We start from the raw sequence: 26,794 nt of genomic DNA on the forward strand, positions 1-26,794 counted from the left end.
TGTAAAGGACAATGGCCTAGAGCTGAGTGATTCGCAGTGTCTCCAAACATTTTATACTTTTATTGTTTAATTGGAGAGGCTCCCCAGGGAACCAGATTCTTGTTTAGTGTAGACTAATGGGAACAAACTCTCTAACTTCCAGTTTTTATATTACTGGAAGTAGCACATTTTTCAAGGAAGGAGGACAGCTTCTGTCATCTGGCATTTGGCTACAACACAGCTGTATACAGCATAACTGATGGAGTAAGAGGGCTCTTGAATGAAATCCCTGAATCAGGTAATGCAGGTGCATGGTCCTTAAATGGGACCCAGTGGCCAAAGAGTACACTTCATAGCTTTACCAACATCAGGCACCAAATTTTGAGTGTGAGATGCATGAAAGGTCTGTAAATGCCTGTCTGAATTCCTGACATCCCCAATTTGATCAGTCGGTCTCCACAAATCTAGCATTTGTCTGACAGTATACTACTTTCTAAAGGATATATTTCTGATGTCTATTTTTCCCCAGGCAAAGTGTAAGAGGACCTTTGCTTCCTGTTTGACTGTGCTATAATTTTTTAAAATTTTATGATAAAACATCACTATAAAAAGTTCCATCAATGAGTTCCAGGCCAGCCTCGAAAAAACAAAAACAAATAAACAAACGAAAAAGCAAAAAGAAGTTTTAGCCCTTTTTCATAGGGAACTCAGAAACAAGATTTTTTGAGCGCTTCCTTATTTTTTGTGAGGTACCTGCGTGCGTGCGTGCGTGCGTGCGTGCGTGTGTGTGTGTGTGTGTGTGTGTGTGTTTGTGTGTTTTGAAGTTTGTGAGTAAATGGGAGCAAAGGATAGAGGGTGCAATGGATAAAGGAATAAGGCGTCCACTTTTCCTTGAGATGACATGCATTTTGAGACATGAGCAAATCAGTTTCTTGTCTTTGTTTCCTATCGGGAAATATGTTTCCTGTTGTACTTAGAGCTATTCCCTTTAGGTGATATTTAAAACGGGCCTGGCTGAGTGAAGTCAAAGTTTGTTTAACCTTGAAGGAAATGGCTCTTGGTCATGCAGGCAATTACCAACCAGATCTGATCACTTCCAAAGCAAAATAAAGAAATTTGTAACTATTTTTTTTCTATGAGAATGCACAGGACAATTATTATGAACGAAACAGTGTGTGTGTGTGTGTGTGTGTGTGTGTGTGTGTGTGCACATGTGTGTGCCTGTGAGCAACAAGCATTGGAGAGAGGATGAAAGTCCCAACAAAGAAGTAACGCTCCATTCTGGGCACTTTTTTTTATTTTCTTCTGGGCATTTTTTTAAATGCCTCTTTAGTGGATATGCAGGAAAATGGCTTTGTGCAAGTACCGGCTGGTGAAGAGGCTAATGTGACCAGAGTCACTCGAAAGAATTGTGACCTCTTCCTCCCTCCGATATCCTTTTTGAGTTCATAGTATTAGTTTTCAGGTCCTTACAGTCAGGTAGTAGCTCATCATTCACTTTTGGCCTTTAGGGTGAAGTGTTCTGAGTGACCAGTCTCTAACATACAACAGAACCTGGTAGCCAATTGGGGGAAAGCTTGCCAGACCTTGCTTTAGCACACCTATGGGCATGTGAAGCACTGGATGTATGTGTTGTGATACAGCAACACCAGAAGGTATAATTGATTCCTGATGGCTGCTTCCAAAAATATATGGAAAAGCAGTTCAAAACTAAGCAATGAGAATTGCTTGGTTTTCCACACAAACCAGGTCCCTTTGATAGCATTCTTAGGAGACACCAGGCTTAGATAGATGAGTGGTTTCTAACATTAACCAACTAGCATTGCATTCGAAGCTTGGTACATGCTGATTTTTGTATGCTCTGTGCTAAATCTTGTAGTGGTAAAAATGTTTTAGGTAGTTTAGTACCTACATTACGCAGATGAAATAATCAAGGCTCAGAGTCGTACATTAATGGTAGTAATCTAGCAATATCTAGAGTTACAGGATCTTTGGGGGAATTAGAAAGTAGGGAATCAGAAAACATAAGAGTTCAGAAAGTGTGGAATTTCTATATTCTGTATCATTCTACAGCTCTCTTCTACCTTAGAACCCTGCAGTGATTCCGAGAAAGAGAAGCTGCATAGGATTTGTGCCAACCATAGCTGCAGTCTCCCTTAACAGGCAGGAAAGAACTTGTTTTGCAGGGTCCACTGGCCTTGCTTTTCTGGTATTAACTCCTGGAAGCAAACTTGTGCAGCAAAGTAGGTAAGTGAGTGATGGAGTGAATGCTCTGCTGAGAACTAACGTGGCTCTTTGGGCTCTGTAAAGCCTGGATCTTGATTCAGTGACTCAGGTCTGGAGGGGCAGCTGTGTGCTTCAGGTCCCTCTCGGGGATGCTCTTGGGAATTTTCATAGAGACTGTGGCCGTTCATAAGGGCTGCTAACTTCTTCCCACTCCCCACCCATGTAACAGCAAAGTTCTAGCAATGGCAAATGAGCCTCTTTCTTTCCTTTATTTTCCCTACCTGATTTCCAGAAGAAGACTTTTAAGTGTTTCTCGCGGATCGGGATGGAACAGGAGTGGGTCAGGTATTCTGGCACTCGGGAGTCACAGAATACTGAGTGTTACACAGCTCAGGTGGAAAGGTATCCTGGAGCTCAGGAGCCACAGAATACTGAGTGTTACACAGCTCAGATGGAAAGGTATCATGGAGCTCGGGAGCCAAGGACCACCACAGGTTGTAGTAAGCATAGCAGCTTACAGCCTTGCCTCAGGGAAAGGCTTCCCCAGTATATCTGCTCTGCTCTGGCAGTACAGGGCCTTCCAACTGGGGATGTTGGCCCAGTATAGCAGGTTTGCTCGGCAGGAGGTTTCTCAGGCGAAATTGGAACAGTTCAGCTGTGCTCCTGGAGAGTGGAGAGAAGAGAGCAGGGAGCAGAGTGTAACAACTCTGCTCTACCAATGGAAGGTTTCCCAGGCAAAAGTGTTACAGCCCTGCCCAGGGTCGCCTCTGCTCCATCACTGCAGCAGCAAAAGAAGATCTTCACCCAAAGCTCATTGAAGGGGTTTATTAGAAGGAAGAATCCAGGAGAGTGGCTGCCCTCTCCCAGAGTGGCAGAGGACAGCCGGGTCAGGAACAGCCAGAAGCTGAACAGACACAGGATTTATATAGGGCTTCCAGGGTGGGGATTGGTCAGATTTTAGTGCTGACCTCCTATTGGCTCGAGCTTTGCTCGAGGAGTGGATAGTTTGCAGCACAGGGTTAAGGTCTGATTTGCCTCTGGTTTCAGGGCCAAAGTGTGTTTCTTTCTCTGGTCCTTTTTAGGCTTTTGGCTCCAATTTTTGGGCCAGAATGCATTTCTTTCACTGACTCTGATGCCAGGGGCAAAGTGTGTTCTTTTGGCACTGGTTTCAGGGCTAGGGTACATTTCTTTGGTTCTGGTTGCAGGGCTAAAGTGTGTTTCTTTGGCTCTTCACAGGGTGTGTTTCTTTGACGGATCCCTTTTCCCTACAGACTTAAGACAGTCTCTGGCTCTAAATTCTAGTCTTATGGAGGGAAAGGACATCTCCTCCCTTGTAGGACTTAATCCTTCACTAAATATTGCAAATGCCACCAATGAGAGGAGAAAAAAAGACGAGAAATTTTAAGAAGAACACAACCAGTGAACTAACTCTACATGTGCAAATCACAACACAGAAACATCATGAAAACCCAAGAAAATATACTTCCTTCACAAATCACTAATTCCACAATAATGGCACCTAATGAAAATGACTTGGAATGCTACCAGACAAAGGATTCAAAAGACTGATAAGTATATTGAGACAATTCAAAGAAGACATGACAGTTTGTTATGTTTTGTTGCTGTCTCTTACATGCATGGTCTTTTCTAATGAGAAACAGAAAGTGAATCCAGAGGGGAGAGGAGATGGGCAGGAACAGGGAGGAGTAGAGGAGGGGAAAATGTAATTGTATGAGAAAAGAATCTATTTTTTCTTTACTAGTTTATTGAGAGATGACCTTAAATGCCCCTCCCTGATGATAAGGTTGACAACTACCTTATATGTCATCCTAGATCCTTCATCCAGTAGCTGATGGAAGCAGAGGCAGACACCCACAGCTAAACACTGAACTGAACTCCTATAACCGAGTGACAGAGAGGGAGGAGTGATGAGCAAAGGGGTCAACACTGGGCAAGTGAAACCCACAGAAACAGCTGACCTGAAAAGGGGGAGCTCTTGGACCCCAGAATGGTGGCTGAGAGGCCAGCATGGGACTGATCCAGACCCCCTGAATGTGGTGTAAGTGAGGAGGCCTCGGCAATCTCTGGGGCCTTGGGTAGTAGATCAGTATTTACCATGGCGTACAAATGACCTTTCCGAGCCCATTCCACATGGAGGGATGTTCTCTCAGCCTGGACTCATAGGGGAGGGCCTAGGTCCTGTTCGGGATGAAATGACAGACTCTGGAGATCCCCCCCAAGGAGGGCCTCACCCTCCCTGGGGAATAATGTGGGGATTGGGGGGGTTGGGGGGACTGTTGAAGGGACAAGGGAGGAAGGGAGGGAGAGATTGCTGGGATTGACATGTGAAGCAGGCTTGCTTCTAATTTAAATTAAAAATTATATATAAAATTAGAGTTGTAATCATGCTAGGATCTCACACTCTCTCAGCTGGGATCATTCTGGGATGTCACACACACACACTATATATATACACATACATATTCCTAAGAATCAAGTTCCGTTCCCAGCACCCACATCATGTGACTCACAACTGCCTGTAGCTCAAGCTCCAGGAGAATAGTGCCTCTGACTTCTGTGAACATCTGCATTCCTGTGAACATGTTCCATACACTCACACACACAGTCACATAACTTAAAATAAGAAAATGAACTCTTTCCACAGGATGTCTCCTACCCAAAATAATTCTTATCATTTGTCAACAGAAATATCGTAATTCTTACTATTAAAAACACCTTTGTCTGGGTGGTGGTGGCACACGCCTTTTATCCCAGCACTTGGGAGGCAGAGGCAGGCGGATCTCTGTGAGTTCGAGGCCAGGCTGGACGACAGCCTCCAAAACAATACAGAGAAACCCGTCTTGAAGAACAAAAACAAAAAATTTCCCAGCTTAATAAAATGGAGGACCAGATGAACTCAACACAGAATTCTACCAGACCTTCAAAGAAGACCTAGCACCAATAGGCTTCAAATTATTTTGTAAGCTAGAAAAGAAAATATCTCTTCCAAATTCTTTTTTGTGAAGCTAGTATTACCCAGATAACATAATAGACAAAAAACAAACAAAGGGATGGGGCAGAATTGGGGAGGTAGGGGCAGAATGAGTGAATTATAGGCTAATTGCCTAGATGAACATGGACACAAAGATTCTTAATACTTATAAGTTTAATTAAGATCACATTAAAAAGACCATTCACCATGACCAAGTTGCTTCAACAAAAAAAATGAAGGGATGTTTCACCATTTGTAAGTCAATACATATAATTTGCTACATAAGCAGACTCAAGGATATAAATCACGTGATCATCTCAGTAGCTAAAGAAAAGACCTTTGACAAAATCCAGCGTCCCTTCATAATATAAATCAGGATATATGTAGGGATCCAGTATACATATCTCAACACAATAAAGGCAATATGGTATAAGACCAGAAGCAACACCATACTAAGTAGAGAAAAACTCAACATATTTTCACTAAAATCAGGAACAAACAAGGATGCCCACTATCTTCATGCCTGTTCAACATAGTGCTCAAAGTCTTAGCTAGAACAATTGGACAAGAGAATGAGATAAAGGGGATACAAACAGGGAACAAAGAAGTCAGTGGGACCTTATGAGTAGATGATACAACTGTATACATAAAAGACTCTGAAGACTCCACCAGAAATCTTTGACAGCTGACAAACACGTTCAGCAGAGGAGCAGGATAACATAGCAATACACAAAAATCTTAGTAGACTTCTTTATACTAATGAAACATACGGAAAACAAGAAGGAAAAAATCCCATTTACAATAGCCTCAGATAAATCTTGGGGTAGATCTGAGGACATGAAAGACTTACCCAATAAAAAATCTAAGACACTGTGTAATGTGTAGTCTTCCCGCCAGTCTTCTAGTCTGGGCCCTACTGAGCTGTCTGAACCCCCAAATAACACACAGGACGCTATATTAATTATGAAGCTGTTGTCCGTTTGCTATGATTTCTTATCGGCTAGCTATGACTTAATTGTTAACCCATGATTGCTAATCTGAATATTTTCATGTGGTCTTCACTTACCAGAGAACAGGGTCCGTAATTCTTACTCCTCTGGCTTCCTACATCATGACTGCCTGTGCCTCTCTTTCCCAGAATCCTTCTCGTCTCCTAGTCCCACCTATCTTGCTTCCCTAATGGCCAATAGTGCTTTAGTCAATAACCAATAAGAGAGACATATTTACAGAATGCCATCTCCCATCAACACTGAAAACAGAAATTGAAAAGATACCGATACCAAAAGTGGGAAAGACCTCTGATACTCATGGACTGGTAAGATTAACTTTGTGAAAATGGTCAACCTACCAAAAACAGTCTACAGACTCAAAGTAATCCCCATCAAAATTCCTACACAGTTTTTCACAGAAATGGAAAATAAAACTATCTCAAAATTCTTATGAGGGCTAGAGATTCTGCTCAGTAGTTAAGAGCACTAACAGCTTCTCCAGAGGACCCCAGTTCAGTTCCCAGCACCCACACACTGACTCACAACCACCTGTAACTCCTGTTCCAGGCCACTCAATGCCTATAATCCTAAACCCCTAATTTTTGACAATGTTGAAGAGATGTACATTGGAGAAAAGACATCATCATCAACAGATGGTGTTGATCAAACTGGATAGCTACATGAAGAAAAATGAAAGTAAATCAATATCACTCACCTTTCATAAAACATAACACCAGACAAGTCAAGAACCTTGACATAAGTTCTGGTGCCCTGGACCTGACAGAGCTGGAGATGAGGATTACAATTCAGTTTCTAGGAACAGGATAGGACTTTGTGAACAGGCATAAAGAAAAATAACAAGAGGGGGTCTTATGAAACTAAAAAGCAGATCCTGGAGAGATGTCTCAGCAGGTAAGAGCGCTAACTGGATGTTCTTCCAGAAGACTAGGGTTCAATTCCCGGCACCCACGTAGTAGCTCACAACTGTCTGTAACTCCAGCTCCAGGGGATCCCATACCCTCAAATAGGCATACATGCAGACAAAACACCAATGGACATAAAATAAAAATAAATTAAATTTTTTAAAAAAAGAAAAACCAGGTGGTCGTGGCGCGCGCCTTTAATCGGGAGGCAGATCTCTGTGAGTTCTAGACCAGCCTGGCCTACAAGAGCTAGTTCCAAGACAGGCTCCAAAGCCACAGAGAAACCCTGTCTCAAAAAACCAATAAGTAAGTAAGTAAGTAAGTAAGTAAATAAATAAATAAAAAAGAAAGAAAGAAACTTCTGGGCAGTGGTGGCACAATACGTCCCAGCACTCAGGAGGTGGAGGCAGGTGGATCTCTGTGAGTTCAAGCAGCATGGTCTACAAAGTGAGTTCCAGGACAGCCAGAGCTACACAGAGAAACCCTGTCTTGAAAAATAAAAAATAAAAATAAGCAATTCACAAATGTCAGTGACTTAAACTAGATGTTTGTTGTTCCTACTTAGAAAATACCAGCCCCACCCCCCACCTCCCACTCCCCACCCCCATCCTTTATCTGACATGTGGTGGTGAGGGCAAGGGAAAGATACCCTTCCTCCACCTTGCTTCATGGTGGATGAGGGAGCAGACCCTCCCCCTTACCAAATGTAGCACTCTGGACAGTGGTCCCTGAACTTTGCCTTGGCAATACAGTAGAACTGGCCCTGATGGTGGAGATGTGGGAGAGCCAACTCTGAGAATGTGAAGGCAGGAGAACTGGCCCCGCCCCTTGCTAGTTGTTGGAAGGAGTGAACTATCCAGGACAATGCTGCAGAGCTCACCCTGGTGGTGAGGACAAGGGAGAACTGGCAGGCTGACCAACTCTGCAGCTACCCAGGCCCAGATCCAGGGTTATGAATTGGCCCGCCCCAACATCCACCCATCTATGATCTGCTTGAGTGCATGAAGGGACCCATCCTGCAGACCCAAAGCTACAGGATCTCTACAATACAAGGCAACGGGATATCCAAGAGGGTCCAGCATCTATAGTATAGCAGAAACCAGAGGCCTTGAACCAGACCAATGACTTTTGCAATGAACACTTGCAAGTAAAGATAAATAGATCTAAAAGAAAAGACAAAACCAAGACTGGTGTGGCCATGCATGCTTTTAATCCCACACTTGGGAAGCAGAAGCAGGCAGATCTCCATAAAAAGAAAAATTTTAATGTGTATCGATGTTTTACCAGCATGTATGTCTGTGTGAGGATGTCAGATTCCCAGGAAATGGACTTATAGACTATTGTAAGCTACCATGTGGGTGCTGGGAATTGAACCCCGGTCCTCTGGAAGAATAGCCAGTGCTCTCAACCACTGAGCCATTTCTCTAGCCCTAGATCTCTGTAAATTTGAGGGCAACCTGGTCTACAAAGTAAATTCCAGGACAACCAAGGCTGTTATACAGAGAAACCTTGTCTTGAAAAACTGAAAAGAAGGGCCTGGAGAGATGGCTCAGAGGTTAAGAGCACTGGCTGCCATTCTTCTAGAGGTCCTGAGTTCAATTCCCAGCAACCACATGGTGGCTCACAACCATCTATAGTGAGATCTGGTACCTTCTTCTGGTCTGTATGCAGAGCACCATTTATAGGATAAATATAAATAAATAGTCAGTGTCCTCTTAAAGAAAGAAAAGAAAAACTGAAAAGAAAATATTAGACCAATTGGCATATGACCGAGCTTTGCTGTTCTCAGCTGACTATAGCCTGTAAGAAGGGTTAGAGTCTGATACACATGTCTATTCTAGGACTTAGGCTGAAGGTAGCTACCCCAGGGATGATATCATGGGTTTATACAAAGCCCAGAAAGGCAAACCAATCATGTTAACACATTTTGAGCTTTTGCTCACATTCTTTCCACTGGTCAAAGGAAGTCTCACAGACAAAGCCCTAAATCAAGAGGTGGGACATACAGTGTGTCCTCCACCTTCAATCCCAGTGTTCAGCAGGTATGTGTGTGTGAGGGGAAAGACAGATCTCTATCTGTTCTTTCAAGGCCAGCCTGGTCTATAGATAGAGTTGGTTTCACAACTATATAATAAGACCCTGTCTCAAAAAGGGTGAGGGGGAAGTATAGTTAATAATGTTCTTTGAAATAATCGTGTTAAGTGAAAGAAGTATTCTCTATAACATATGAACTTCATGTAAACTTATCTCTCATTTAAAAGAAACAGTATAAAAAAGGAATTAGCCCATTAATTATTTAAAATATCTGGTGCAGCTATTCCTATTAATTAATCCAAGGTATTTGAAAGACAATTACACTCTGTGTTAATTGCCAGGCTTGGGCAGCTCGCCAGGACAGCGAGGGAAGAGGGTGCGGCCACGGCGGTGTTGGGGACCAAGGCACAGGAGGACCCCGCGTGGACCATGGAGATGCTGGGCTTGGCGGCAGGAATAACCAACAGCAGTATGGCCAATGCCTTGGCCAGCGCTACGAGTGAGCCCTGCAATGGGGGGCTGCGCACCTGCCGAGAAGATTGTGAACAGTAATGGCGAGCTGTACCATGAACAGTGCTTCGTGTGTGCCCAGTGCTTCCAGCAGTTCCCAGAAGGACTCTTCTATGAGTTTGAGGGAAGGAAGTACTGTGAGCACTATTTCCAGAAGCTCCTTGCTCCCTGCTGCCACCAGTGTGGTGAATTCATCATTGGTCAGGTTATTAAAGCCATGGACAACAGCTGGCATCCTGATGGAAGCAGAGGCAGACTGCTTACATTTTCAGCAGAAAAAAACAATGGAATCCTGCAATTTGCAGCCAAATGGATGGCATTAGAAGAAATCATCCTGAGCCAGGTAACCCAGTCACAAAAAGAGAAACATGGCATGTACTCTATCATATATGGATTTTAGACATAGATCTGGGGAGTGCCAGCCTACAATCCCATGGCCAGAGATTCTGGGAAACAGAACCTTCATTCAGTGGCTGATGGAAGAAGAGGCAGACTCCCACGGCCAAGTACTGAGCTGAACTCAAGAAAGCTAGTAAAAGAGAGGGAGGACTGATGACCAAAGGGATTAAGACTGGGCTGGTTTAACCCCCAGAAACAGCTGACCTGAAAAGGGTTACCTCTTGAATCCAAGGCTGATGCCTGGGAATCCAGCATGGGTCTGATCAAGACCCCCTGAATGTGGGTGTCAGTGAGGAGGCCTAGGCAATCTATTGAGCCTTGGGTAGTAGATCAGTACTTATCAATGGCATACAAATGGACTTTGGACGCCCGTCCAACAGTGAGAGAAGCACTTTCATCCTGGACTCTTGGGGGAGTGTCTAGGTCCTGCCCTGGATGAAATGACAGACTATGGCCTCACCCTTCCTGGGGATATAAGGGGATATTTGGGGGGGTTGGTGGGAGGGCGCGGGAGGAGGGGAGGGAAACGGAGAGGGACCTGAAATTGACATGTGAAGCAACCTTGTTTCTAATTTAAATTTAAAAATAAAATTTTAAAAAAACAAACAAAAAAAGATGAACAAAAGCAAGGTACCAGATTTCTTTCTTGTTATGCTACTGTTCATAGTCTTAACATTAATCAATAAAGTTCTGATAAGTTATTTTAAAAAAGATCCCTCAAGTGAGGAGACTGAAACTTGCTGAAGCCTGAGTCTCAGAGGCTGCAGAACCTCGGCCAAGACAGAAGGGGCGGGTTAAAGGGGCAGGACCAAGTCGCAGAACTGAGATTGAGGGCGGGACCTTGGGGAGAGAGGCGGGGCTAAACTCGGCTGCGCACGCTCGGTGTGGACCGTTCTCCGCTGCTGTGGCTGCCTCTGCCCACTCTGGAGTAGGAGTGAGGTGCAGGCGACCTGGTAGCAGAAGGGCCCCGTAGGCGAGCCACCATGGCCCGGTGGCTGCAGCTCTGTTCCTTCTTCTTCACTGTCAACGCCGGCCTCAGTGGCTCACAGCTGGCAGTGGTTGTGGGCGGCTCAGGCCGCCCGAGGGGCCTCCTGCCGACACCTGTGGCAGGAGTGTAAGGCCAGGGCTTGTTCGCGCTCCAGGTTATCTGAGGGCTAGCGCCACGCACAGGTGCTGGCAGACAGGGGAGTCGGGTTCCTCTGATCTGTAGATGCTGGATCTGCTGTCAGTGGTGTCCCTGGCTCCTCCAGCCCATTCCGCCTCAAGGTCCCCAAGCGAGCATCCGCTGGTCCCCCTCTGGATGAAAGGTGACTCCGGACCCTGGCTTTGTGTTGCTAATGGGGCGCGTCTGCTGCACGGGGTCCGACTCCCGAGGGCGGGTGGCATGGCGGCGGGGCGGGGGCTGTGCGCCCCACCCTTTTGTTCTCGGCTCTCTGCCCCTGGGCTTCGCTTCCTGGACTGGGATCTTCCAGGCTGTCCCGGTACGCATGAACTTCGGAGCCCATGGATCGTGCCCTGGACCTCCAGTCCACAGCTCTGCAAGGGCTTAAGGGCATCCGGGGAAGGGACCCTGGAGAGCTAGGGAAGGATGCATTCACTTTCTCTCTGTCGCTCTGTTCCTTCTAAGCAGCTCTGTCACCCTACTCCTTCCTACGCCACTGGGGATTCTTAACTTTCTAAGAGACTCTGCCTGCAGGTCTCATGATGCCACCACTAGCCGCCAACGCGCCTCAGCTTGAGTTGAGGGTGTTTTCATGGCCAAAGGGCAGCGAAAGTTTGTCTGCTCCGCCAGGTGCCCCAGACCTGAAACTGGTGGAGCCCACACTTTCCCTGTGTACTTGAAAGCCCTCTCCCCAAAGCAGGAATTCCTTTCCTGTTGTCTGGGTAGTGCGGCCCCCTGGTCTGCAGACCTTGAGCCTTCCACAGAGACAAGGGCGCTGAAAGTCAGGCCACTCACACCTTCAACCCTATTGTAAGAACACAGTTTGCCATCCGGGCAGCCCAGTCTGGAGTGCCCAGTCTCAGTTTCCTTACCTAGAAAACTGGAAGGGGGGTGGGGGAGTGGGAGGGTTGCTTATTCCGCAGGGCTCAGGGATATGTTGAGGGCAGCTTGCTTAGACCAAGGTTGTCTTCCCTTTTGCCATGGACTCTACTAAACAGCTCAGTACAGACAAGACCCAGAATAGGACACCTCTTAGGGACACTTGGCTCACTTCTCAGTTAGAGAGAAACCCAGTTCAGAAAACGAGGTAAGAGCGGGCAGCTGCAGGTCAACCATTCCCACTCCTCTTAGTGGACTCTGCTCATCTTCCCCTTTTGGGTAAAGCCTCACGGTTTCTTGCTGTGTTCCACTGCAGTAAAACCTCACTGTTAGTTTTAACAGATTGCAAATTTTCTTGAGGCTATCACATGTTGACTTACTAATTCTCTTGTAAGATTTTTGATCTAGACTGGCAGTTGCTGCTTTTCTAGAGTAGCCTAGAATGCATGAAGCGTGTGTAAAGTTTTAACATTGGGTGTATTAGTTGTCTCTGAAGAAGCCAAAGCAATGTTTTTGCTCTTCAGGAATGCATCGCTCAATAACTGCCCCCCACCCCGTTGATGTGGTCCCATCACTAGTACCCACATTCCTGGCCTCCTGGGAGTGATCTCAACAGCTCCTGCCTTGGTGACTACTACAGCCCTTTCCGTGGGTCACCAGCTCCTTCCTGGATGAGCATGGAAGCTTCTGGGCCGTATCCCAGATTCCAGGCTCTGAACCACAGCTCCTTCCTGCTGAAATTGCCTGCTTGGTACACGTGAAAGTAGGCCCAGCTTACCCAGCCTTCTTCTAGCACAGCCATGGGTTCTGCCCCCTCCTTCCCTGTTGCTTGCCTTCTAAGTCCTTTCCCACAGCCAGCATGTGCTTCCCATCTTGACTCTGTTCTGGCCCGAGAGCGCCCTGCTAGGTTTAAGGGTCTGCTCATGTGCCGCCTCTTCCAGGAAGCCCTCCCAGGACGCTATGCCCTGTGCTTTACTTTCTCATCCAGGTCCCTTAGTCTTTGGTGCTCACCAGCTTTGTGTGTTTAGTTTCCATGGTGGGGTCGAAGCTTGGAGCCCTATAATCTTGGCTGAGGCCATGTAGACCATGGCATCTTTCTGCAAAATCCTTTAGTGCATGGTTTGAAGAGTCGGAAGAGCTGAGCCTAGTGCTGTAATCCCAGCTACTCGGGTGACTGAGGCAGCAGGATCAAAAGTTTTGTGCCTGCCTAGGCTTCAGAATGAGTTTCAGGGCTAGCCTAGGCAACTTAGAGAGACCCTGTCTGGAAGGAAGGGAGGAAGGAAGGGAGGGAGGGTGGGAGGGAAGGAGGGAGGGAGGGAGGGAGGAAGGAGAAAGAAGGAGGGAGAGAGACAGAGACAGAGAGTCAGAGACAGTGCTGGAGGTGATACAACTCAGCAGCAGAACACCTGTGTGACAGCCTGAGGTCTGCGTTCATCTCCAGAGGGAGGCAGGCAAGGAGGTCTCAACGCCAGGCTTCAGTCTATCATGTTCTGTGTGCAGTAGGACTTCGCACAGCATTCCTGGCTGCAGCCACCTTCAAAACTTGGGGAAAATATCACCCTTTTGCTTCTTACCTTTTTAGTGACTTCTCTGAACTCTGTCATGGCTTCTTGCAGGAAACCCTCCCTATCCCCACCTTACTAATTAAGATGTCACAGATGTTACGTTGTCATGGCGTTCTAGTAGGTACCAATGTTCAGAATCTTGGATTTTTGAGTCATACCTGCTTCGTACAGGTCTCCTACTCATCCTGTGCATGTTGGCCCCAACTCTGAGGTCATTTATGGTCTAGTTGGGTCTGTATAAATAAAATATATAGGAGTCAAAGGCCGAGGCAGGAAGATGGCTGTGTCGTGGTCAATCCCCCCACCCACACCACAGAAAGAAAGCAAAGACAAGGCTGGGACGGTGTTTGGGAACTGTAGCTCATTTGCCGAGTGCTTGCTGGCATCCCCAGGGTCAGGGGAAGGATAAGGAATAAACATAGGTGTAGTGGTGCTACCAAGCCTTTAGCACCCAGAAGGTAGGCAGATCTCTGTGAGTTCAGCACCAGGTTGGCCTACATACCGAGCTCTAAGCCAGCCAAGGATACATAATGGGACCCTACCTCAACGCCCAGATTTTCTTTCATTATTTGAGACAGGATTTCTCTAGGTAACAGCCCTGGCTGTCCAGGAACTCACAGAGATCTGTCTGCCTCAGCCTTTCCAGCATTGGGATGAAAGGTGTGCGTGTGCCACCATTACCGCCTGGCACTTTATTTTTTTGGTGTGTGTGTTTCATTTAATTGATTTACCAGATTAGGTTGTGCAGGTGTGTACTCATGCAGAGGTCAGAATGTGTCAGGAGACCTGTTCTATTACTTTGTTGTAGTCCCTTGTCACATGTCTCTCACTGATACTGGAACTGGGCTGTAGGCCAGCAAGCCCGCCCCAGTGATTCTCTTGTCTCTGCTCCTCTTAGCATTCATGGTCTTACAGGCTTAGCACATAAGCATGGGTGTCAAGGATTCCGGCTCAGGTCCTCTGCTTGCCCAGCAATTGCTTGTGCCCACTGAATCATTTCCCTATCTTCAGCTGTTTTTGATGATGGAATTGTTGTTTGTGATGGTTACCTTTAATGTGTCAACCCCTCGTGCTGAGAGATTCTGAAACCTCCCCCTGTCTTGATAAAAACAGGAGTTCCGACGTCAGGCTTGATGGGCCAAACGCATAAAGACTTTGAAGGCAGAGCAGGAGGATCGAGAGTTCAAGGCCAGCTTGGAGGCTATATTGTCAGTTTTGGCCTAACTGAAGTATTACATAATGAGACCCTAACTTAAAAAGCAAGCAAGCTCATAAACAAATAAGTGAACCAAAAGCCTAGAAATCCATTCTCACAAATTTGTGTTTAGTAGCTTTCCCTTTGGGCCATTTGTGGTCTCCCACCCTAGATGGCATGCATATTCCCTGGTTCTCTTTTGTCTGAACTACCATTTCTTAACCCCTCCCCACAAAAGACTGTCGTTAGCAATTCAGAAACTGTATGCTGGCACCATACAAGGAAGTACAAATTTCCCATTTAAGGCAAGTATTTCATCTCCAAAGGTAGAAAGGAATAGGGTTGTATTGGGGGGGTCCAGCTGGTTAAAATTTAGGCCCCTGGTAAAAGTCCAATCCTAGTGTTCTTCCTGGCTTGGAACCCAGGCATGTTTATTTGATTCTGAATTGGATACATTTTTATTCACTTACATATCCTAAGCCCTATATCTGGTCTTTGTGCTCTACCGTCATGTGGACCACATCACGGCACTCTTGTATCATACAGAATTCTTTGGTAAAAATTATTTTAGTTTTGAGTTGACACTGTTTTTTTTATTTTTTTTTAAATTTTATTTTCCAGTTTAAATTTAGATAAGAATCAAGGTTGCTTCACAAGTCAGTTCCAGGTCCCTCTCCCATTCCCTCCCTTCCTCCCGTGCCCTCCCCCCCCCCCCCCGTTATCCCCTCATTTCTCCAGGGAGGGTGAGGCCCTCCATGGGGGTGTCCACAGTCTGTCATTTCATATAGGGCAGGGCCTAGACCCTTTCCCAAGAGTTCAGGGTGAGAGTGCACCTCACATTGTTCTATTGGAGTCCAAAGTCCGTGTGTATACTTGGGATGGGTACTGATCTGCTGCCCAAGGCTCAATAGATTCCCTAGGCCTCTTCACTGACACCCAGATTCAGGGGGTCTTGATCAGTCTCATGCTGGCTTCCCAGGCTAATGCCTGGGATTCAAGAGTTAACCTTTGTCTGGTCAGCTGTTTCTGGGGGTTAAACCAGCCCAGTCTTAATCCCTTTGATCATCAGTCCTCCCTCTCTGTTACTGGCTTTCTTGAGTTCAGCTCAGTACTTAACCAAGGGAGTCTGCCTCTTCTTCGATCAGCCACTAAATGAAGTTTCTGTTTCCCAGACTCTCTGGCCATAGGATTGTAGGCTGGCACTCCCCAGATCTATGTCTAAAATCCATATATGAGAGAGTACATGCCATGTTTCTCTTTTTGTGACTGGGTTACCTCACTCAGGATGGTTTCTTCTAGTGTCATCCATTTGCCTGCGAATCTCATGATTCCATTATTTTTTTCTGCTGAATAGTACTCCATTGTGTAGATGTACCACATTTTCTCTATCCACTCTTCAGGTGAGGGACATCTAGGTTGCTTCCACGTTCTGGCAATTACAAATAAAGCTGCTATGAACATAGTGGAACAGACATCTTTGTTGTATGAATGGGCACTGTTTTTAGAGGTCTTTTACTGAGAGATACAATGCTTTTTTTTTTGGTTTTTACGAGACAGGGTTTCTCTGTATTGTTTCGGAGGCTATCGGTCCAGCCTGGCCTCGAACGCACAAAGATCTGCCTGCCTCTGCCTCCCGAGTGCTGGGATTAAAGGCGTGTGCCACCACTGCCCGGCTCATACAATGCTTTCTTACATCCTATTTTGCACTTGGTTAGGCGCCTACCTGGCCTTAGTCTGTTTTCTTTCATTTGCTCCATCCCTCATCCATCCAAGCCTGAAGGTCCTGATGTACCTGGACCATTGTGCTAGTTATCCATTCATCGGTACAGCCATGTAAATGCCTACTGCTTCTGGCATTATTTTCATCCCAAAGCTGGCTTTTCAAAGATATACCCAGAAGTTTTTGGTATCAAAGTTGCCTTGGGAATTTGTTAGAATGAAGATGCAGGGCTAATGGGACCAGAATGAGAGAGTAGTAGAGCCCAGGAGTAACCGTTGAACAAGGTCCTGGGGTAAGATGATTCTGGTGCCATCTCAATGATGAGACCCAGCGCTTTAGTGTCCAGTCTCCAAAATCAGGAGAGGAAGAGAAAATACTTTCTAAATATTTACAATCAGTCATTTTGGTTTTAAATGACTTAGACAACAGTACCAGAATTGAGGCATTTTGGCGAGTGGGGGTTGTGTTTCTGGGGAGCTAGTTAGGCAGGGCATCCTGGCATGTGTGGGTTCCTCTGGTCTTAGCGCTAGAGAAGAGGCCTGGGAGAGAAGGGCACTCGGCACTTCTACCAGGTCCCTCTGCAGAACAGCGGGGTTTGTCTGGAAAACTGTCTGAGAAAGGAGTAGGGCAGGATCCAAATCTGTCTTGGCAGTTCACACATAACAGACAGCTTCTCCACGAAGGAAAGAACTGCTCATGCCTTTTTCAGTCTTCATTTTATGCCTCAGTTGGTTTAAAATGTATTGGGTGGTTTTTTGTTTGCTTGTTTGTTTTTGTTGTTCTTTCAAGCCCTTTCCCTCTCATCTGTCCCGTGTGTGTGTGTGTGTGTGTGTGTGTGTGTGTGTGTGTGTGTGTGTGTGTGTGTGTGTGTGTGTGTGGAGGGTGGGTTCAGGTATGCATGACAGGTCACCAGGCCATACTTCTCTCTTGCTCCTCCTACATTGGCACCTTGGCCATTCTGCATCTTCCCGGAATGTGGAATGTGGAATGTCACTACCTTCAGCAAGTCTGGAGCTGTCTTCTGGTTGCAGTGGGAGGCATGCCATTGTCCTTTAGGGCAGTGTTTATCTTTCTGAATGGTCCTGACACAGGATTAGGTGGCTGATGGCCCTCCAGCACATTGTCTCCTCAGGGCCCAAGCCTTTGTAGTGCCTCCTGTGGGAAGTGAAGACACTGTTTGCTCTGTCAAAATGCCTTGTATTTCCTGTGTTTGACCACAGGCCACTTCCCCTCTGCTGCTCTAAACCCGGCAGGGGCCACCAGCTGATTGAAAAGACACACAAGCCCTGGAGTGATCCTATCCAATTGAGGCAAGTAGTTTTACTGCTGATTATATCGGGAGCGCGTCTAGGAATCTACTAGGTGCTTTCTTGTGTTTCTCAGAATTTAGCCAGTCGACATAATCCATATGTCCTCAGTGTATAAATGGGTCTTTTTTAAATGAGGGAAACCCAATTAGAAATTAAAATTAGGGTGTGTTTTATTTACGTATGGCAAGTTAAATGGGTCAGTCAGCAGGCTTTCTTAATCATGTTTAGGAAGGGCACAGTGTCTAGTCAGAGATACCACACGGGGCTAGCCACTCAGCTACTGTGTGTGTCTCACATTCGCAGAGATCCATGGGAGAAGTTTGCAGCTTGACTCGTACCTTGAATATCTCTAGGGAGACTCTAGTTCTTTTCTAAGCGTTATCTTGAAGAAGGTTTAATTAATAACACAAATCAGTAAACTAAAAATGGAACAATTTAAAAATTGCAAAAGAGTGAAAATCAAAACTTTGGCTGGACCCTGCTTTTGTGAAACGTCTAAAAAAACCAAACAAACTGTAGTCACTCTCTAGTAGAGACAACTATTTTAACATTTACAACTCCATTGTTCAAAGTATCCATTGTAAAAAAGGGCTTCCCTTTTCTTTGGTTCCTTGTTTGGAAATGGGGGAAGGTGGCTGTAGTTAATTAAGGCCACAACATTTAATGGAGTGGGTGAGATGGACAGACAGGATGGATGACTGACCTTATTAGGTACGGCCTGTCTTCAACAAATCACAGAGTAGATGATAAAATAAAGATGTGGTGTTAACACACATGTAATTCTCTTCTGAAACAGAAGTTGGCATATTAATTTTGTGACTTAATAGTGTAAATGAAAACTACCTCAACTCTACATGTTTAAGTGTGTGTCCCTTATGGTGAGCCCAATGCTGAAGTATCCTAGTTGCATACGGCTGTACAGGAGGAATGGAAAGAGCAATAGGGGGTGAGTACCGTTGGACATTTAATATAGTAGAATCGTGTTGTACATCTGGCCATTCTAACCCTGACCCAATGAAGCTTTGCATTAAAACTACCACACTGAAGTTACTAGAAAAGCCATGAATGAAGTATCAGCTTTGAAAAGGGAATGGATGTTGATAGATATCATTAATTAAAATGTTTAAGTGGATATTTACATGTCCCATTAAATAAATCTTCAAGTGAACCCTTTGGAAGTCATGAAGGTTAGGCTTTAAATACAGCTCCCACCTACCTCCAGCTAAAAAATAACAGAGGGTAGGGTGGCTTAGTAGTAGAGGTCTTGCTTGATTTGCCATGGATTTGATGCTTAACACAATAAAAAGTACTCCCTATGTGCTTCAATATGTCTGTTTTTATTTCTGTTGCCTGTGTAGATTCCAACAAATCTTTCATATCAATTTCTCCACTCCTGTCAACATTTTTAATGAATACATGATTGTTAAAACTTTATGGAGAGTTTAGTGCTCTAATTTTCTCATTCTGTTTTGCATATATACAGCAATTTATGATTAATGTTATAGCTGTAAGATGCAATGCATTGAAATTGACATCACTATTTTTCTAGATTTATTTACTTCATGTGCGTGAATATTTTTCTATTGTTCATCTGTACACCATGTGCATGCAGTGTCCAAGATCAGAAGAGAACATCAGATCACCTGGAATTGGACCTAAAAATAGTGTTGAGAGACCATATGAGTAGTGGGACCTGAACTCAAGTCCTTTAGAGGTGCTTTTAACCAGTGGACATCTCTGAAGCCCAAAAAGATTCATCTTATAGTCATGTAAATATTATAAATATGTTACAAAGGAATACTTGAACATATGAAGATAAAATTAAGCACTTAAAATGCATTATGTTGATGTCATAGTCAAATTAAAATGGACTGAGTGTTCTCATAAGCAAACAAGTGGCATATATCCTAATGTCAAACAGCATAGCAAAAGAATCATGAAAACATTTCAGAAACCATTTTGTTGATAGTCATACTGTTTTTATTGCTACTTTGTCCACTGTGAGTAAAATACAAGTATTGCATTTATGTTGATATAATAGAATATCAAACATTCTGGAAATACCCAAAGGAGATAGAGAAGGAGAACAATAAGCTTAAAATGCCAGTTCGAGGTTAACTTAAATTGGGCAAAACAAACTCTATTCATATAGTCAGCTTTTTTTGTCCGTTCTTATTTAGAAATATACCATGACCTTGGTATGGCAAAATTCAAGTCAATTATGAGGTGTGTCTGTCATCAGAATAGCATCAGCATCTGCTATGCAGACGCTGCCGCAAAGTCCACTAGGAGTACTTTCCTTGATTCTGTGTTGTTCCTAGGCTTGCGTTTATGGGGGACTGTGGAAATTGCTGCCAGGTACACTGCTCTCTAAGTTGGTTGGGGATAAATAGCTTATTTCCTTTCTGTTTCTTCTGTGTTGCTAGGCTGAAAAATCATTGACTCCTTTGAGGAGGTTGATATGGTTTTCCATCCATTCCTAACTTCATACTCAAAGAATTTAGCATTTCAGGTGGAGTATGATCTAGTAAGATCCAATATGATTATATTTTCTGTTTCTTCTTTTTTAGCTTATGTTTTTTGAGATAGGACTCTTTCTTCATAGCCCTGACTGTCCTGAAACTCATTTTGTATACCAGGCTGACCTTGAACTCACTGAGATCCACCTGTCTCTGCCTCCTGTGTGCTGCAATTAAGGGCATGAGCCACCACAATCATCTTATTTCTTTATTCAAATAGTTAAATCAGTTTATTGCTCTACTAAGATTTTTGTGTGAGCGCATGTGTGTGCGTGTTCACGTAGGTGCATGTATGTGCAAGTGCATGTACACACATATCATGTGGTCATAGCTAGGGCGTCATCCTCAGGTGTCACACACCTTATTTATTTTGAAGAGGGTCTTTCACTGTCCTGTTTCAATATAGAGGATTGGTTTTGATTTCTGTTTTTGTAAAATAAAATCAAAGGAAAAATGTATAGAAAACATAAATCACTAAAACCTTGATAATATTTCAACAAAATCAATATTTTCACAGTTTGATGCATTCTAGTATGAATGTGAGAATATTAAAAATGATAAGCCATATAAGCAAAGCTGTTTGTCAACTTGCCACAAGAATCTTCTCTCTGCTTTCCCATAGCTGCATTTACAAGGTTGCACCTGACATTTTTGTGGCACATAATATTTTAATTGATCTTTTATTTAAAATTTTATATATGACATTTTGATCATATTCTTTCCCTTCCCTAACTCCTTCCAGATTCTCCCTACCTCCCTACCCACCCAAATTCATGTTCCTTTCACCTCTCCTCCTCACTCTCCATCAAAGAAGGAAAACAAAAAAATGAAAATCAAAACAAATAAATAAATGAGACAAAAATACCAAAACAAAATAAATAGCACAAACACACAAAAAAAACATGGAGGGAGTTTTGTACTGACCACTAATTCAGGACATGGAGCTTTCCCTGGAGTATGGTTGGTATACACAATGGCAAGCCATTTGAGAAAACTGTTTTCCTTTCCCAGCAGGTATGAATTTAAAATAGGTTCTTGACTAGGGGAAGGAATCCGGGCCCACTTCCCCTTCTCTGTGTTGGGATTTTGTCTGGTTTGAACCTGTGAAGGTCTTGTTTGTGCTGTGAGAGCTTCTGTGAGTTCATATGTGTATCAGTTCTCCTGTGTCCAAAGGACACTGTTTCTTTGAAGGCATCCTCCATGTCTGTATATTAAAATCATTCCACCTCCTCTTCCACACAGACCCTTGAGCCCTGAGAGTGTTTGCTAAGACATCCTACCTAGGACAGAAAGTACAAAGGCTCTCACTCTCTGCGCATTGTGCAGTTGTCAGTCTCTGTGTTAACCACAGTCTATGGCAAGAAGAAACTTAAAATAATGTGTTTGCATGCAAATAACCACAGAAATTGGGTAGCTAGTAAGGGACCAAGGCATAAGAAAGTCTCTTTCAAGGAAGGAGAAATATAGTATTGTGTTGTAAATTTATTTATTTACAAAAAGGAAATGTATTTTATTTATTGTGTTGTAAATATATTTTATTTATAAAAAGGAAACTGAAATTGTAGGAGTATATGGTGAGGGGGACTGGAGGACAGGGTAGAGGAGGGAAAATGTGAAAAACTAAATGAAGCATATGGAAATCTGCTACTGTATGAGCATCGTAAAATATTTATATATGTGAAAGAAATCTGAATAGAGTCACCAAATACTGTGGGTAGGGGTATCTTAGTTACTGTTCTATTGCTGTAAAGAGACACATAACCAAGGCAACTTATAAACAAGGCATTTAATTAAGGGCTTTGCTTATAGTTTCAGAGGATTAGTCCGCTATTATGATGAGGAGTATGATGGCAGGCAGGCATGGTACTGAAGAAGTAACTGAGACATTTACCTACTGATTCTCAGGCAGCAGGAAGGGAGAGGCTGAGACTGGTAGGGTTTTTGCAAGCTCCAAATACACCCCTATTAGGCCCAACCTAGTGCAACAAGGTCATACCTCCTTATTCCAATTGTCTGTCAACTGGGTAGCATTCAAATAGATGAGCCTATGATGGCCGTTTTCATTCACACCACCATAGGGGGACAAGGTCCCAAGGAGATATCTTAAGCCACTGGGTAAAACCTCCAGTGACATGAATGGGCTATATCTTGATGCTCCTTTGGCCATGGGGGGGGGGTCTAAAGATGCTGCTAGCAATATTGGCTATTGCCAATGCTATTGGCTATTTTCTACAGCCTGATTGTAAGGTCTGATTCCTAAAGACACTGTTTACTTTCACAACTGAACATGAAGAAATTGAGCTGGTGTACAATTAGAAGCTTCATGCTCACTGATTAGCAGTCATGGTTCTAGATGGTACTTTACTGCTACCAGAGGAGAAAAATATCATTTGTCCAGCTATAAACCTGTGACCTATAATAGCGACCTGCCTGCAATACATACGGTTCAATAGTGGTGCAAATGTTATGGGAGTAGCCAAACACTTTTTGTTGAAGGCCCACTCTGCGAACCTATGCCTGAAAACACTAAAGTGACCAATAATTTGAGACTAGATGATTTCTATGGAATAACCTCCTAGTATTATTCTGCTAAAGAAGCATAGCAATAAAGTGACTCCTGATGGCATATTGCTATATCCATAGGTCAGAGCATCACTCAAATCACACCTGACTATTTAAAATAGGTTTTGGGGATTGACCTCAGGTCCTCTTGTAATTCAAGCACACTACTGATTGTGTGGTTTCCCTAAGTACTCTTTTATATTGAAACTGGCCTGTCCTTGGGGTTCTGACAGGATATGCCCTCACCTGCAGCCTAAGAGCATCACCTATGCTCATTCACTGCATTCCATTTTAAAAATGGCCATGTACCCCTCCCATCTTCCTCTATTTCTCTCTGTCTCTGCTTCTCTGCCTGTCTCTGTCTCTCCTTTTCTCTCTTTCCCTCTCTATCTGCCTCTCTCTTCTCTTCTGCCACTCCTGTCCCCAGAGGCCAGTCTCTCCTCTCCCCTCCCCGTTTTTTGTTTACTTTCCACCACTGAAAAACTCTTCCACTTAAGCTCTGTTGCAAGACACCTTTCTCTCAAGTGCTGCTTTTTAAAATTACAACACTCTATGGTTTTACTGAACTGTTCTGTTTGACACCTCAGGGGCTCTTTCCGAATACTTATTATACCAGTGAGCCTGTAATGAACAGGATCTTCCCAGGCATCTTTTCTATTACTCCAGTGCAAAGCACTTGACAGATTTTCATGATGCTATTTTCTTTAGAAATTGTAAACTCCTTTATAGCATTTTTAATGGATTCTTTTTTAAATCTGGTCAAATTGCAAGTTTGCTGATTTTTTTCTGCTGCTCTGATCTGTTTTGCTTCAGATTCTCTTGGTAAAAAGCTATAAGAAACAGCAATATTCATGATATCTGAATCCTCTTTCAATTAAGAAGGAAGTTCTTCCAAGTCCTCCTGGGAATTATCTTCTCAGGAATCACATTCCAGTGTTCAGGCATCAGAGAACGTGGATCACTGCAGTTGAGGTTAGGTGGGCCTCTGTAAACACAGCTCATGCCAGTTGGAAAATTTAGTGTCATTCGTTCACCTCATGCTGCTTTTGTAGAGCCCACAATCTGGAAGCTTTGATTTCATGGAGGCTTCCAAGAGGATTGAAATGCCAGACAATATGTGGCATGCTCATTTATTTCTGGCCCACCCAGACAGGGTGATGAGTAAAGCTGTGAGAATGAAGGCTAATACTCAATGAAACCCAAGGATAAGAGAAGCGAGGATGATGGTTCATCTGCTGAGGGAAGCTTCAAGAAGCTAGCAAAGCCAGTCCAAGAGTGGCCGCGTGTGCTTCAGCAAGCAAGACTGAGGGAGAGGCATTATCCCTGCTCTTTAGGGCTCATATCATGTCACCCAGTATAGAGGGTGACAGACACGTTGGTTTAGGGTCTATAGGTTGCATCATTTCCTGTGGCCCTGCCTTTGATTCAGTTCCTCCTTATTTTCCTATTCTTCCCTTTTGGATTGAGGATGCTTATTCTGTGTTATTGTGTCTTGGACATATAAAACTTGTGTTTTGTTTTTAACAGAAACTTGCGTTTGTGAATGCCTCGATTTTGGGAGGACTATGAAACAGATCTTTAAGCAAGCATGCAATAGTTAAGACTCGGGGACCTTTTGGAGAAGGGCTAAAGGCATTTTGCATTATCAGATGGGCAGAACTTGAGTATGAGACTCCCTCTGAGCACAATCATGTGATAAAGACTTCATTGTCAGCCTGTGAAATTATTGGTAAGTACTGGAACCTTTAACATGTGAAGCTTTGTGGGGAATGGAGGTACTCAGTGAACATGCATTCTTAATATGTGCATGGTCCTGTCAAGGACCCTAGCCTTTGACCCAAAGGGAAATGGCAAAGGTCCCCTTAGCTGGGGTGAGGCTCAAAGAGAACTGTCAAAGTCTTCATTCAGAGTCTGAATATAGGTGTTGATAGGGTGTACAATAGATGACTACCATAGCTCCCCCATACCCCCAGAGATATTATGGCCTTAAGAGTGATTCCTTGCAGAGGCTGCTCCTACTTAAGGAAGCTGAGTCCTTTCCCACTGCCACCCCACCAGAAGTCATCAACTGTGAAGATCTGCACTTCAGCATCCCTATCAATATTTCTAAGAGTTCTCTTCAATGGCTTCCTGTCTACACTGTTGCTTTTTAGGCACGTGGAGTTGGGAGGTTGTCACTAAAGCCTTCTATGCTTCTCATTCTCAAGTGTGAGTCTGCAGTCATCAATGTTATTATAAAAGAAGCTTCCTGTCTGGCCCAGAGCAGCTGGTGGCAGCAAGGAACATGGACTTCCACATGGTTTCTGGTGACACCGTGCACAGCAGATATCCACATGGCCTCCAGTGTCAGTATGGATCACAGACTTCAGCATGGTCTCCAGTGGCAGTATAGATCATGGACGACAACATGTCCCTTGGCCATAGCATGGACCATAGACACCATCATGGGCCTCAGCGGCAGCACAGGCCATAAACACCAACACGGGCCCTGGCAGCAGGATGGCCCACAGACATCAATATGATTTCAGGCATCAGCAAAGACCACAGACATTCACATGACCTTCTGATGGTAGCATGGTCCACAAACCTCAACAGGGTCTCTGGCAGCAGTATAGACCATGGACATCAACAAGGATCTGGACCTCTGCAGGGACCATGGACACCATCATGGCCCTCAGTGGCAGCATACTCCATGGGCATTAACATGGGTTTAGGTGGCAGCACAGCCCACAGATATCCACACGGCTTTCAGTGGTAACATGGACTATGGACATCCACATGGCCTCCAACTGCACCACTGTACTACAGGCTATGCACTTAAATATCTGCTAAATGGAAGAAAAAGATAGATACGTTAAAAACAATTTAAGTAATATACAATACATACATGTGCAAGCTATCACATGGTGTCTTATTATAACATATTTTACATTTAAAACTATGTTTCTTTATACAAATTATTTTAATGAGAGTGTTTGCCTGCATGTATGTAAGTGTGGCATGGGTGTGCTTTGTACTCATAGGGCTAGAAGACCCTCTCAGATCCTCTGAAAATGAAGCTAGTGACAGGTGTGAATTCTGGGAATCAACCCGGGTTCTCTGGAAGAGCAAAATGGTGCTCTTATCCATGGGTCCATCTATCAAGCTCTAAATTTTGTGTTTTATTTAATTGTTGTCAGTTAGAAATTAATGTAAAATAATGAAATGTGTATAAGCATTGAAATTATATAGAGGCAAGTGCCTGTTTATAAATTAGTAAATATTGTACAACAAAACCATACAAGGTGATTATAGCAGCCATATAAATGAATACAGTATCTCTACAGGCAGTAAAGTAGAAGTGCCCCAAATAGGGAGTTAAAGTTTCAGAATTTTATTAACTGTTTTATATACAAATTATTTTAAAACAATCCACACATGATATTAAATGCCTCTAACCTGATTTTGTGATCATCTAACTAAGACTATCCACGTATAATTGACTATAAATGATTTCTATTTTGTGGGCATATTTAAATATCTCTAAATTCATGGAAAAGGTTCTGAAAAGATGCACATCAAGCTAATATAAAGATTTTTAGAAGATTTTATATTTAATTCATTTAGCTCATTTATTCTTCTTCCATATATTACATCCCGACCGCAGTTTGCCCTCCACACTCTCCTCCCAGTGACCTCTCCCTACTTCCCTTTTCCCCCAGATTCACGCCTCCTTCATTTCCCTGCAGAAAAGGGCAGACCTCCCAGGGATATCAGACAAACATGGGATATTAGTTTGCAGTAAGTCTAGGTTCCCTTATGTTAAGACTGGCTATTTCTAATGAAGAGTA

General features: G+C 43.9%; 1 long non-coding RNA gene across 2 annotated transcripts in view; it reads left to right on the forward strand.

Moving 5' to 3' along the window:
* Positions 1–10,897: 10,897 nt before the first annotated feature.
* The window catches only part of LOC121140000, a 40,362-nt gene continuing 24,465 nt past the window's right edge, over positions 10,898–26,794 (forward strand). Inside the window, exons 1-3 of one of the 2 annotated variants that reach the window (XR_005876811.1) lie at positions 10,923–11,359; positions 24,492–24,693; positions 25,118–26,561. This is a non-coding gene — a long non-coding RNA (uncharacterized LOC121140000). Of the gene's footprint in view, positions 11,360–24,491; positions 24,694–25,117; positions 26,562–26,794 lie in introns of those variants that run through there. The other variant, XR_005876812.1, reaches the window with a different exon arrangement.

The sequence above is a fragment of the Mesocricetus auratus genome, unplaced genomic scaffold (assembly GCF_017639785.1).
Source record: "Mesocricetus auratus isolate SY011 unplaced genomic scaffold, BCM_Maur_2.0 Super-Scaffold_100003, whole genome shotgun sequence".
NCBI lineage: Eukaryota > Metazoa > Chordata > Mammalia > Rodentia > Cricetidae > Mesocricetus > Mesocricetus auratus.